This window comes from Daphnia magna, linkage group LG6, assembly GCF_020631705.1.
Source record: "Daphnia magna isolate NIES linkage group LG6, ASM2063170v1.1, whole genome shotgun sequence".
NCBI lineage: Eukaryota > Metazoa > Arthropoda > Branchiopoda > Diplostraca > Daphniidae > Daphnia > Daphnia magna.
In genome coordinates this window covers 1,832,964-1,845,753 of record NC_059187.1, presented here as the reverse complement: position 1 = coordinate 1,845,753, position 12,790 = coordinate 1,832,964, and the positions used below count along the sequence as shown (strand labels likewise).

Genomic DNA, 12,790 nt, shown 5'->3' with positions numbered 1-12,790 from the left:
TTTTTTTCAGAGAAAAAGGAAAATGACTCGTGTCTTTATTGTTTAAAGGGACGCCGGCCTTTCTGAACAAAGTCGTGTGGCGATCATTTTCATCAAAGATTTGGCTTTTTTGATCAATGACTTGATGAGTATGGCCGGTGTGAAGAGCTCTATCGTAATTATTCCTTACACAAATATTTATTTATTTATTTTTTTATTCTTTGGCGTGAATTAAAAAACAAAAAAATCAGCTGATGGATCTTTCGTCGGTGATTGTTAGAAGAAGAAACACCGCCGCCGAGTGGGTTTTCTATTTTCTAGTAACAAACACAATTGACATTTATTGTGTTTTTCTTGAGAGGAAGAAACTTGCGCTTTTTTCAACCCTAGGGAGGTGGTGACCATGCCCCCAGGGGCATTGACCACGACAACCCGCGCTCAGCACAACGGTGGACAGGTAGCCTGTTCCAACAGCAGAAAAAAAGAGAAAAGGTGTAGACAAGAAGAAGGAAAAAGTAAAAAGAAAATCACAATTCTTTTTTTTTCTGTTGGGAAACAGGGAGAAGGAGGAGCCACAATAGGAGAGTGTTGGAAGGTAAGGAGGAGCCAAAGGAGAGCGCTGTGTGGAAATGCGATCCGTAAATCGCCCTCCCTCGTGAGTCTCTGTGTCGGCACCGTCGAAGAAAGACGCGCCTTCCTATTAGCGAAGCAACAAAAACAGTGTGGCATTCATTTTGTGTGTGTGTGTGTGTGTGTGTTAATCGGCAATTCTCTCAATAGCGACTGCAACTCCCCGTTCTTCGACATCCCGCATTTTCGGTAATTAAAAAGGCGCGATTGTCTAACGTGATTCTGCGTAAAATGCAGTGAAATTCATAAGAAAAGAAGAAGAGTGTTTTTTTATTATTATTTTTCTTAACGTGCTAGCTGCTGAGTTGCTGACACCCGAATATGGGAACACATGAATTATTCATTTCCCAGCGTGTCCATTTTGAAAGCAGAAACAAATTTTGAAAGTAAAATAAGAAGAAGAGACAAGTCGAAGCGATTTGATCTATTAGCTTTGGAGATGGAAAAGAAATGATTTTGTGACTACCACCACCAGATTGAATTACAACACGTTTTTGTTTTTTGTTTTTCAAATGTGTTTGTTAGCCATCCATCACACCTCGTCTTGCCAGCAAACAAACATTTGATTGAAAACGCTCGTTAACTAATGAAATATCAAATATCGATTATGTTTTTGGTATCTCGTCTAACGTTTTTCCTTCTCTTTTGCAGGTAGATGACAGCACGTGCAATTTGAGAAGATTGTTTTGGAATATCTGTTGCAGTTTTCGATTATCATGCTATCCGTCGGATATTTACACGAGTGCCGTGATTTCAATCCAGTGACCCCAAACGAAATTGATCGCGACGGATATTTAATTTATTTTTATTTTGAGGAAGAAAGAACAAAAACAAACACCAGTGTGTGATTCAGTGTGTGTGAGGGACAGCACAAATCGTTTTGGAATTGCTCCAAAATGTCAACTGATCGGATTGGCGGATACCCGAGGACGACGTTCTTGGCCGCTTTTGTTCTTCTATTCCTCCTACCAGCCGGTCACCTGCAATTGGATGTAAGTTGATTATTTAGCCCTTTTTAAAATGAAAATTCAGAATCGAATACGGATGTCTTTCGACGGAGGGTGGGGGATGCGAGAGGAGGGTTGGATAGCCATTAGAAAGACAGACAGGACTTGTGACCGTGAATAAAAGGTGAGGTCACATTAGACAGCAATTTATCATCAGGACTGGCGGTCATTCATCACGGATGTGTGCATGGCCTTTTCTTTTTTACCTTTCCCCACGTCCATCGATCCACCTCGTCCTTAAATGGCACGGCGTTTTTTCTTTCAGGAACTGATTTGTTTTTCTGGAAGAGAAACAAAAATCAATCGAAATTTTCGTCTTTTGTTCTCGGCCAAAAGTTCAACCTGTGCTTCCACTGTGTTTGCATTTCAAAGGTGAACAAACAACAAATGAATTGCATTTATGAAATGTATTTTTCTTTCGAGACATTTTTATTGTCGCCATTTATGCAAACGAGGTAACAGCTCGAAAAAAAAAATGAGTTTGTCGGTTAATGACGCACGAAATAATCCGACGGGAAAAATAGGTCGCCTCATAACGAAGCTTATTATTATTACAGCAGAACCCTTAATAAGGATTTACTTTCATGTACACGTTGACCAAAAGAAAGGGGTAAAGAAAAAAATAACAATCGTCAGTCTCTCTTGTGATATTTGATCTATCAAGGGGGAAACAGATCTCCCTTTCTCGGTGACTTGGATAATAAACCCCCGTTTGGCCTTCTCCGGTTACTGCGGATATCCGCACACACCGGGACATCAACTCAATTTTTTTTTTTTTAAATGTTTTTAATGAATTGATTTTTAAGTTCGACCACACAAAACGACGACATTGGTTTTTCTGGTAACGAACAATGTCGTGGAATTTAAATGTCACCACCAAGATCAAATGTTGGAAAAAGCCCTGCAGAAAGTAAGGGGCTCTTGTTGTTGTTGTAGTAATTCTTGGCGTCTATTTTTATTTTTGATGGGGCATCCCTGGTGATTGTTATCAGTTTGAGACAGAGATGAAATACGCAGAGATGGGCACCACAAAGTAAAAAGGACGGTTGCAATTAATCTTCAGTCGTTGTCGATAACTCAAAACAATCGTTCTTTGCTCAATTTTTCTACATTTCCCACAGTTTATGCAACAATTGGCATCTTGCAACTTGACCGCAAGTAGTTTCCCTTTAGGCGCTTTAAATGTAAACAAACTCGCCATTTTCTCTTCGTGAAAACAAAGAAAAAAATGCAAATGATTCACGAGTTGTTTATTTATTTATTTTTTTATAATAGCCGACGGGCCAATTACTTCAGCCTATTTAGATCATAAACAATATAGAAAAAAAAATTGTGTGATGTTATCATGGAAATTTATTTTTAAGGCACTTGGGGTTGTCAGGTACTTCGCCGTCGTTGACGATGCCGCCACAGTCTACGCTGACGGACCAGGCGACGGCTCTGACCAGCAGATGGACCAGGCAACGATGACCCAGGGGTCGGCTCGGGCCATCTGTGCCGCTTTGCAGGCCTCGTCTCTCGTCAGATTCAAGTCTGCCAGGCTCATCCGAACGATACAGTCCGTCTCTGATGGAGCTCGAAAGGTAAACTTGTTTTTCTTTCTTTATTTATTTTTTTCTAAATGAATTTAAATAAAAATTAATGAGAGTTATTCTTTGGTCAATTTTGACGCAGGGCATACAACAATGTCAGCATCAGTTCCGCAACGAACGCTGGAATTGCACGACCAAGGACGACCGCAATGTTTGGGGCCACTTTAGAAGAGGTGAGTGTCGTTTTTTTTTTTATGTCTTTAATGTTCCCAAAACCCACAGGTGTGTCCAGTTATCGTTTCAAAAAAAAAGTCATCAAAATGGTAGTATCTTAAAGCGATTGAATCGTTTGACAACGTGCCTGGGATATTTGGATACATCAACATTGTCTCTCTTATTCTATCTGTTGTATCTTATTTAAAAAATAAAAAAGAGGGGGGGATAGGATAGCGAAGATTGAGATATGCAGACAAGTCTCTGCGTTGAATTAAGATCATAAAAGAAACAAAGTCGTAAGCAATCGTTTCTTTCTTTTTTTTTATTTATTCAACCCCGAAATGATTGTGGAATTATGCCGACGAATCGTAGCACCCGTAAATGCCCATCTTTTTAATTGTAGAATCAGCAGAAGAAAACGTTCTTCTTTGTGAGTGTGTGTGTGTGTGTGTGTCTTAGTAAAAATAGGTAGTATTTCAATCACGACACACACGATTGTCAATTCCAGCCGTGTACCGCTGGAAAGTTTCCACCTGTCTTGATATTTTTCCATCAAAGATAAATCAAACTGTTTAAGACAAACAAATTTGGGAAGAGGAAAGAACCGTTGCCAAGAAACAACAAAACGGCCCTTAAATGTATTTAACACGTCCGTCCAGACGGACACCCCGTCATCACAACCGTTTTTTTTTGTTTTTTGGTTTTTATTCTTTTCTAGCCCAGTAGTTTTTTATTGTTGTTGTTGAAACAGCCAGGTGGCGAGAGATTTAAAAAAACAAAACAGCATCCACCACATTTTGCGTGGCTGAATATTAGAGAATGAAATGTGTGTGTGCCAGGTGGTCTCCGTTAGAGGGAATGTCGAATTCCCGGGTTGATTTGTTTAAAAAAATTCTAATATTATCGATGGTATTTATTTATTTTTTAAATAAAGAGAATAGCTCAATAAATCTGTTGGCGAAGGGTTAGAAAAAGTCGTGGGGGTTTGAAAACCCACAGATGGCGTTCAAACATTTGTTGTTGCGATTATGTTTTGAAGGACCGACAACATTTGTTTCATTGATTTTCAATAGTTGGGCAATCGTTTTGTTGCGCTGTCGTCGTTTGATTGAGCCATAAAAAAATATCCTGGAGCTTTTAAAAACAAGAAGAAAGAAAAAAAAATCAAAGAATTTGAAATGTACCAGAACAGACGGCATCACAAAACAGCTGAGAGGCAAATTTCGAAGGGGTTGTAACGAACGAACAACAAAAAAAATCATTACATCTCCGAAGACCCTGGGAAATTTTCTTTTTGTGTGTGTGATACAAAACAACATCATTACATCGGACGATAGCCGCTAGCGTTTTCTTAACACCGGCAAAGAGAGAGAGAGAGTTAATTAGTCGGGATTGAGTTGTTGTACAGCAGCATCTCCATGGGAGGTCTTCTCTCGCGAGCTGTTGTTTTTTTTTCCCCAATTCTGAAAGAAAAAAAAAATATTCATTTCTTTCTTTCTTTAGTGAACAGGGAATAGAAGTTATTATGTATATATTATATAGATATATTTTATTACACATGTCGAGTGTGTGTGTGAGGGGAACATTGGGTTTGTCGGAGAATTTTTTTTTTTTTTGAGGGAAATGTGGATTTTCTTTTTAAATTGTTCGGACACCTATTGCGTCCGGAATCGAGTTGGGTGGCCATCTTTCCACAAACATTTCATTTTCTCTACCGGATTTATTGCCTTTTTTTTTAAAGAAAGGGGGGGCAGATAGAATTCACACATAGTTGTCGGATGATGATTCAATTATTAAAAATATCTCTGTCAACAAAGAAAATGTGTGTTTTTTGTTTAATTTCCCAATTCTAACAACAAAGAAATATTATTTTTGATATTTCGTCTTTGTCTGGAGCGCATCTTGACACGAAAAAAAAATGTTTCCGAGATAGGAAAAGAATGGGAAGGTCATCGGTTCGTCTTTCAATTTTTTGTTTAATAAATAGATATAAGAGTTGACTAGCTTTGTCTAAGGTCTCCACACAATATAGGAGCTATGCTTTATTACGCAGGTATGTGTGTGTGTCCTCGAAAAGGGCAGGCCCCCCTGTTCCATTAGACACGCTCTCCCCACCTTTCAACAAACGGAGGGTCTACACACACACACAGTCGGTCCTTTATAGACCTTCACGTGGCATTCATCGTGCCGACTTTCTTTCTCTTCTTTCGACAAAGAATCTCAACTCAAACATGTTCTTCTTCTTTGATTATTTCATCTCCCCCTGAATTTTAAATGGATTTTTTTGTGTGTGTCCTATTCAGAAGGGTCGACACACACACACATCATTTGAGCTTTGAAAAGAAAGAACATTTTTGATGTGTCTCTTGAGGTGAAGAAAAAGGGCGTCCTTCTCCTGTTGTCGTTTTAGAAAATGTAGGACGAGTACCTGGTAATGAGATTGGAACTTTTGATGATGATGGGAGAGGCGGAGTTGTAAGCCGCCCACTTTTTTTCAACATTAATTTCATATTTTATTTTTTTATTTTGTTCTTCTTCTTCGTCTTCGAAAAACATTTGTGTTGTTGTGCGTGTTTCCCACCTTACCGTGTGTGGTCTGACATTTCTTCAGTCATTAACACGAACACTGAGAAAGGTTACCCTGCAGGAGCTAATCTTTTCTTTTTCCCCTTCCATATTCAGATGCTAATTATGCTACAATTACAAATTTCTGTATACACGTTGTGACGTTTTTTTTGCTTAAAAAAATGTTTTGATGCATAATCAGATGACAACAACGTCAACAACAAATGAAAGGGGGTTCCTTTTTTGTGCGTCTGCCCGTGTCAGGAAGGGACCTTATTCTTAAAGGATCACGGCATGTGTCCAACATTTCTCTCTTTTTGACAGGCAAAAGTCACAGTTTCACTACGATTTTAAATTCTGTCCTTTCTTCTGTTTTTTTTTTTTTAAGAAAATTCTATTGTCCACACCTGGATGTCATGTTCTAATCAACACCTTTCTTTTTGGGGAATTTGCTAAGGTGTGAATACGAAAGAGAGAGAGAGAAGGAATCCATCATTTTGATTCTTTGTGTTCCATGATAGAAAGGGGTTTTTTAAAAATAAATTATTCCGACCACACCTGATGATGGAAATGTTGCAAGTTAATTAGTTGTTGTAATAGCCCCTTAAAAAAATGTAAATATTATTTGAAAAATACCTGGAAAATGAAAGAAACTTGATGATGGAGCTCTTTTTTTTTTTTGTAGTTTGTGCATATCTTTTGTGCTTGACCCTCTCCGTTTTCTTTTCTTTTCTTCTTCTTCTAGTAAACACAAAAGAGATGAATCCCACATCGGCGGAAGAAGGTCTGTCCGTGACCAATTTCGATGCTCGGAACAATCAGGGGTGGTCTCATTTCAAACTTTTGCATTTTCTCCTCCTCTTCTTTTCCCCCTTCCAACTATTTCCAAAGTCAAAAAAAAAAAAAAAAACAGAGGGGGAGATAGTCTATTCAAGAAAGAAATTAAAATTCTTTCAAGATATTGGAACCATTTTTGGTTCAATAAATGAATGTTCCATGAAATCAAAAATGATGAATAACCTTGTGTGTGTGTGTGTTTGTGTGACAATGCCAAGGTTATGGAGGACGTTTCAATAATTATCAAATTTTTTTTTGGTTTTTTTTTCTAAAAATAGGCAGTCGAGAAACGGCTTTTATTTACGCCGTGACATCGGCAGGCGTCGTCCATGCTGTCACGCAGGCCTGCTCGTTAGGCAACCTCACCGAGTGTAGCTGCGATATGGAGCGACAGGGTCTGCCCGCCCCCGACGGATGGAAATGGGGAGGATGTTCGTAAGTTTGAATATTATTTAAATTTAATTGAATTTTTTTTTTAAAGAAGAATCTTTGTGCATTTGTGTAGATTCAAGTTGTAAATCGATAAAAATATATATATATATAAAGCCAATAACGAACAGGTGGATAGAGGGGGTGGGAATATGAAATTTTCACACCTTTTGGGGTCTTTCGGCGATTTTCGAAAATATTTCGGTGGCTGTTTGAACTGCCCGAAAGTGTGAAACTGTTTGTTTGACGGCCTTCCCTTTTTTTCACCTTTTATTTTTTATGTGTTTATTATTTTTTCAGTTTCTTCCTAGTAGGGATTGAATTTTATTTAACTGAACTTATTTTTTGAAAACAGGGACAATATTCGATCGCAGATTCAATTCGCCCGGCAATTCGTCGACGCCCCTGAAAGGCTGCCCAGAAAAAGCCGAAAACGTCCGCAATTTGATGAACCTCCATAATAACGAAGCTGGTCGCAAGGTAAGATTTCATTTCACCATTAACCAGCAATGACATCTCGTTGCAATCATTAGCGAAAAAATGATTTATGATTCTTAAACAACTTCTCGGAATCGAGACTTACGACAGTATAGCTTTTAACGTACATAATCATTCTTATCGATTACAAAGGGGGTTGGGTGAAGGAACACATTCCGGAAATTTGAATAATAGAAATATGCTGTCGTGTTGCGTGTTTTCTTCTTTCATTCCCTGATTTTTTAGTTTTTTTTTTATCTGACTTGTGGGAAGACAGAAAGAACTGAAAATGGATCCAGTAAGTTAACATGGAAAAGATATGAGTAGTTTATTCTAGGAATTCTCTAAATTCCCGAACTGTTGAGAATTCGGAAACTCCCTTTCTCCTCTCTGTACTCGTGTGACAGCTATTAATTGCCTTTTTTTTCAAAGAAAAAAAAATATTTTAACATAACAAATTCCTGTTTTTTTTATCGCAATCATCTTTTTTTTTACATACAAAATGCAAAAAAAAATTAATTCCTTATGAAAACTTGAAAAATGTGGGGAAAAGGGTCATTTCATTTTGTCTTTGTAGGTCTCAGTTCCTTAATTTGAAAAAATAATTTTTTTTTTACGATCCTTTTTAAAAAGAATATATCATCGACGATGAGTGGGGTCACAAACCAAAAAAAAAAGTCATCACGATTTTTCGGGGTCCATCATCAATTATAGTGGCTTAAAAGAAAGAAAGAAAAAAATTCCAGAAATGATCTTCCTGTGTGTTAGAAGGTGGGCAAGAAGGAGAAAATGTTGATTGACTGGAACGCGTTTTTGTTTCCCATTTCCCACATTTTCAAACAGAAATTTTGACAACTTTGGTAAGAAAAAAATATGAAATAATAAAAAAAATACTGAAATTTAAAGAAAATAAAAATTAATTAAATATGCCGCATACCCCCATCCTCCTCGCGTACTATGCATCCCCCTTTTTTTTTTTAAGTTAAAGAAACCGGATCAATTTCCAGGGCCTTTCGGCCTTTTTTCCCCTTCGCGATCCTCCTTTGATATATACCCCCCTCCGGTGCGAGATGCCCGTGTATACACACACACCTTCTGGTTGTGTTAGTGGACTATCTACAACACCGTGAATAATTTTTACAATCGGTTTATTGAAGAAGAAGAAGAAAGAAAAAAATCTTGTTATTCTTTCAACATACGAGTTAAAGAAAAGAAAAATGTTTGATGTAAAAACCAAAAAAAAGGGAAATTGAGTTAAAGAAAAACGGAAATGGTCCAAGACCCTTTATTATTGTGATGTAAGTTATCAAAGGACGTTGTTGAACGTCTGGCCCCAAACGCCTCAATTTGTTTCTAGAGAGAGAAAACAAAAACAAATGAGAAACGGATGTTATTTTGATCAAATAATTTATTATCATCATTTTCTTTTTGTGTGTTTGGCAGGCCATAGCGACTCTGATGCGGATGCAATGCCGGTGCCATGGCGTGTCAGGTGAGAATAGCTCCGTATTAACTGTGCAGGCCTTTTCTAAAGTGGCCAAGAAAAAAGGAAAAAATACTCAATTTCAGATTCTTTTTCTTCTCCTTTTTTGTGTGTGTATGTGTGTGTGTGGAATGGCGTGGCAAAAACCGTGACGACAGGCTCTTGCGAGTTGAAGACGTGCTGGAGAACGATGCCCACATTTGCCCAGGTGGGCGACTACCTAAAACGAAATACGAGAACGCCGTCCAGGTAAAAAAAAAACAAAACAAAGAAAACATTTGATTTTCTTAAACCGCTCGCATGCATAGAGAAAAGACATGTATTTTTACGGTAGAAATGCGACAAGAGACACACAGACTTGACAGGATGACACTTGAAAACACAACAACAACAACAACAAAACCGCAAAATCGTTTTCAACTCTCGTATAGAAATGATTTTTAAAAAGGCTTATGTGAACAACAACAACAAATTCAAACTGGTTATGGAAATTTTTTAAATGCGAAACGTTTTTCAACTTGTACTCGTGTAGAACTAAATTCACTGGGCCATAGGGGTTGTGTTTGATTGATCTGTGTCAAACTGGTGAGATAATTGAGTAGCCAACCAGTCCCTGAACTCGGCAGATTCACGTAAACATTTTGAAAAATAAAAAAACTGTTAATTTAACTCTTTTTCTTGATCTACTGTTCGTAAATGGGCGGGAACAAAGAAAAAGAGCTGTCGAAATTCCTCCTGTTCATAGTATTTTATTTTTTCTCAAAATCTTTGATTTACATAAAGCAGATAGTTGCAATATCTTTTTGGAATTTATTTTCGTTTTGTAAGAAACCAGACTAGTTTTTTTTTTTTAAAGGGAATTAGTTCGTAGTAGCACGAGCCGAACTACTTTTTGACAGTAGATATATATTTTGTGTTTACATATTTATTTTTTTTGTGCTTTGGTTGAGGAACATTTTTTTCTTTTGTCTCTTTCTCTTTTTTTTTTTGATTTCTGTTGTAAATTAAATAGAAAAAAAACAATACCAAGCAGTAGGAGAAAATATATGTACGTAAAGGCACGTTGGTAAAATAACGTGGGGCTGTCAACCTGTCAGCCCACCTGGTCCCGAGCTCCTGACGGCCTTTTTTTTTTTTTAATGATCATTTTTTTCTTCCTTTTTTTTTTTTTAAAGCTTTTATCTGTTTCCCCTTTGAGGATTTTGCTTCTTGTTTTGTTTTTCTACCTTCATCCAGCTGCTGTCTCTCCCGCTGCTTTTATGAAAAAAAAAAAAGAAGGAAACATTCCGATAGTCTGTACTTATAATATTCTCTCTCTCTCTCTCTGTTACGTCTACACACAAAAAAAAAAAAAAAGCCATTTTTGTTTATTAATGAGAATACGACGACTATGAGACAAAGCCGAATGTGAACGTTGTGAAAGTAGCGGTCGCATGTCAGTCTTCCTATTATTCATCATCGATAGTATTAACCTGTTTTTGTTTTGTTTTTCTTTGTTTTGTCAGATGAAACCGACGAAATTCGTGAGAACGGTAAGAAACGCATTTTTCTTTATCGTTTTGTTACCAAGATTCGTTTTTTTACTAGTTCGTTGCTTTTTTTGTTAGTTGTCAAAACGCCATCTAGCGTGGGTAAAATTAACCATGTCCAACCTACAGGCGCCATTTTTTGAAGAAGATGAAAATAACATTGACAAGTTTGGTTTTCTAATACTTTGGTTTGATTTGGATTAAAGATGATGCAGGATAAAATGTCGTCCAGGGAATTGAATATTCAATCTTCTTCGATGAAGACGAAACGACAAGTTCCACTGGGCAAAACGGAGGTTGATTCACATCCACAAATCGCCCAATTACTGCGTCGAAGACCCAAGAAAGGAATCCTGGGCACGTCTGGACGAGTTTGCAACAAGAATTCGACAGGATCAGACAGCTGCGATCTCCTCTGCTGTGGCAGGGGCTACAACACGCAGGTAGAAATCATTTATCACCTCACCATTTACATTTTCCCGTACTGGTTAACGAGGGCCGTTCATTATTATTATTATTATTTTTTTTATTGTACTGGACATCCAATTTCAACAAATTAAAAAAAGGGGTCAAATTCCCGCTTTACAAGAAAAGCAATTTAAATATCAACGATAATTTAATTCTTAAAACGAGTTCATTTGAAATTCAAAGAAAAAAAAACAAATTCTTCCGGCTCCAGGTGTCTGATTTTGTTTTCATTATTTTTTTTCCCTTCTTGCACAGGTGGTCAGACACGTCGAACGCTGTTTCTGCCGTTTCGTCTGGTGCTGCCAAGTCAAGTGCAAAACGTGCGTGACCATGTTGGACGTCCACACATGCAAATAGCTTCCCAACTAGAACGAGTTAGTGTCGTCTTCATTATAGTTTTTTTCTTCTTCTTCTCTTTCTTTATCTTCCTTTGCATGAAAAAAAAGGAATTTATTTTTACAACGCCCCCCAACAAGAGATGGATGCATCATCAGTATTAAATATTCGAACGTTTTTTTATTTATTATTATCTCTTCTTACGAGATAATAATACTTTTGACTCTATGTTATCCTACTAGGCTCCCTTCCTTTCAATATATATATATATTTTTTTTGTGAGTCTAATATCCGTAATTGAAAATTCGTTTAGTAGTCGTTAAAAAGAGGAAAAAAATGTCCGGTCATCTTTTTCTTTACCCCCTTTTAAATGTTCTTTGCACCAGCTATATGATTATTATAAATATTTTCTATTACGTCAGCGAAAAAAAAAAAAATACAAAATCGTAAGATCCCTTATGATGTACATATCCGCACCTCCATCCCCTGTCCTTTCCCCCACCCTCTGTACATGAAATCCGTCGAAGCAAAGTGTGTGAACTGTTTCAAGTCAATTAGACGCCGAATTAACTTGCAAAAAAAAAAATCCACACGCAATCCACTTTAATTTTAGTAATCCTTTCCTCGTTTCTGACAAGCCAGTGAAATGACACAGTTTAACAAAAAAACAAAAAACAAAAACATGAATTTCGTGTAATTAAAGAAAAAACAAAATTTAAAAAATCGTCAGTATGTTTGTGGGAGGAGGAGGAGAAGGATCTATTACGCAATTCGATTTGTGTATCTTTCAGTTTCTCTCATCTTCATTTGTTTTGGAACCGCCCCCCTTTATTTTTAATGATGTAATTTTTTCCAGTTAAAAAAAAAAATGGGGTTCAAATTTCATACTTTTTCGCGCCATTTTAACTGATCACTTTTACACATCATCCATCCATTTAATTTCGTTTAAAAAGAAAAATTGATTTAAATTGGTTTGAAGAGTCTCGCCGTCATGTTTTGCGTCCGTCTCTCATTTTTAAGTGTTTTTATTTGTGGCGTGAATTATTTTTTGTTGTCTTTGTATGTGTGTGTGTACCATGTCGTTCAGTGTTCTTCCCGAAAGAGTAAACAAAACAAGAAAGAAGCACGAAATCGATATAGTTTATTTATATCCTTTTGAATAAAAAAGAAAAAGAAAAAAATACCCGCACATCTTCACACTTGATGACAGTAGCGGGTTAGCCTATTTTCAAGAGGGTCAAGGATGACACACACAAGTGATGTGCGGATGCTCTTGACACACACAAAACTACCAGCCGAAAT

General features: G+C 37.1%; 1 pseudogene; it reads left to right on the top strand.

Moving 5' to 3' along the window:
• Window positions 1-1,490: 1,490 nt before the first annotated feature.
• Window positions 1,491-11,526, top strand: LOC123473869 (annotated as a pseudogene).
• The last annotated feature ends 1,264 nt before the right edge of the window (window positions 11,527-12,790 follow it).